Source organism: Myotis lucifugus, unplaced genomic scaffold (assembly GCF_000147115.1).
Source record: "Myotis lucifugus unplaced genomic scaffold, Myoluc2.0 scaffold_10, whole genome shotgun sequence".
NCBI classification, from domain to species: Eukaryota; Metazoa; Chordata; class Mammalia; order Chiroptera; family Vespertilionidae; genus Myotis; species Myotis lucifugus.
The window spans coordinates 5,764,632-5,766,632 of record NW_005871058.1 but is presented as its reverse complement, the minus strand read 5'-3'; positions in this window follow the sequence as shown (position 1 = coordinate 5,766,632).

The window sequence follows — 2,001 nt, the reverse complement described above, 5'->3', positions numbered from 1 at the left end:
GAGACGCTTCCAAGAGGAAGTCTCCCCCGCCGCGGACGCTGCCTACTCCGCAGACGAGTCTGGATCCTCGGGAAGGTGCCGCGAGGGTCCCTCAGCGTTGCCAAGTCCCAGGGTCAACATGGCTCCCGGGCCGCGAGCCGCGCGGGCGGCCATTAATCCCTCGGAGGGGCCGCGGGAGCGAGGCGGGCGGACTGGCGGGCGAGAAGCAGGCGCCGAACCGGCGGAGGCGGTGGCCGAACGCGGGCTGCTTCTCGGGGGCCGGGCGGCGAGGAGCCGAGACCGCGGCGGCTGCTTGGCTCGCGGCGTGTGCGTCGCTTTCTCACTCGGCGGCTGCGGATGGACGCCTCCGCCTCTGCCCCGGAGGAGAGCGAGAGCGAGCGAGCGAGAGAGAAAGAGAGAGAGAGAAAGCGAGGGGGGAAAAAGGACTTATTGAAACGATCCAACCAGCGGTGGCGGAGAAAAGCGACCGGCCGCCGAGCTCTCCCCACCCCCGCCTGAGCCGCTCGCTGGGGGCAGCGCGACCCCTGCCGGCGGCGGCGGGTGGAGGCGGGGCTGGCGGGCCGGGGGCGGGGCCTGGCGGGCAGGGCGGGGGTATCCCCGGGAAACCCCCGAGCTGGGGGGCCTCGGCCTCGGCGGCCGGCCTACTGGAGCGGCCGGGACGGGGTAGGAAGGGCGAGAAGACCCCGCGGGATTGAGAAGCCCAGCGTCTGTCCACAGCTCCCGGGGAAGAAGTTATCCGAATAGGCCAGCCCCTTCCTCTTCCTCCCACCCCCCACCTCCCACCAAAACAAAAACCCTTGCTTTCCATTATGCTAGTAATTATGTAATTAAGACACCCTTGCCGCAGTCGCTCACTGGTTTTCTAGAGAGTTGATGTCAAAGGGCCCGCACGTGGGCACGATGATTGCTGCAACTCTTCTCCTTGGTGGTGTGTGGGTACCAATGCAGCAGTGGTTTCCTCGCGCAGCATTTATTTATTTAAACTTCGAATGTCTTTATATTCTGTTCTTGGCGGTATACTAGATTCTCCAAGGACTGAGGGTCTAGCTGGGATGAAAGATATTCAAGGAGCAATTATAATGACAATCTGAGCCGAAAGAGAAGGACATGCTAGGTGCTGTGACTACGGAGGAACTACTGCGTGGGTGGTTAGGTTTTGTTTTCTTGGAGGAGGGCTGCGGAGACATTGGCCCAGTTTCTGTAAATGTTTTTACTTTCTTCCTTTTCCAGAGGCTAAAAGCTGGTTCAACACTGAACAGCAGAGTGAAAGTGAAGACAAACTGAAGTAATACTGACCCACTTTGTTCCAGTAATAAGGATAAAAAAAAAAAACCATAAGTGAAAACAAACATAAACGCCTAGAGGGAGATAATGAGAAGACTGAAGAGAATGGGGACCTGATGTAGACATCCTCAACAAGAAAGAAAAAGTTAACCACGTAATAGGCCTGGTGCAGTGAGATATATTTTTCCCATTTTAATACTAGGAAGTAGACAATAAATTTTAATGCAATTTCAAATCACATTATGATGTAAAGATCAGACAATTATCTTCTTGGGTTCCTAGATGAATCCTTTCCCCCTAAAATTAATGCCTGATGACTTTTCTTGTTTTGTTGGGTAAAGTTAAATGTATATCCTGTACTATCCAACAGATAACATTTTTCAATCGGGCTTCTTCCATGCCTCTAAAATTACCAGGATCCATAAATTATCAACATTTATGCTCTACGAATATTTAACACTTGCAAGCTTTTCTTTAGAAACTGCTTAAAAGAAAAACCACAAACAGACACTGTTAATGTTGCTTTTTGGTTTGTCTAAATCCAAGAACTTTATAATATAGCAAGAAGAAGCATTCTTTTCAGAGGTCTTTTAAAATTAGATATTTATATAAGGCCTACTTGTATGACATATTTTTTCACATACTTTCCTTATTTAAAAAATAACTGTATGCCTTTTTGGGCCCCTTAGTAAATATTAAAAATTAAAATAAGTGAGG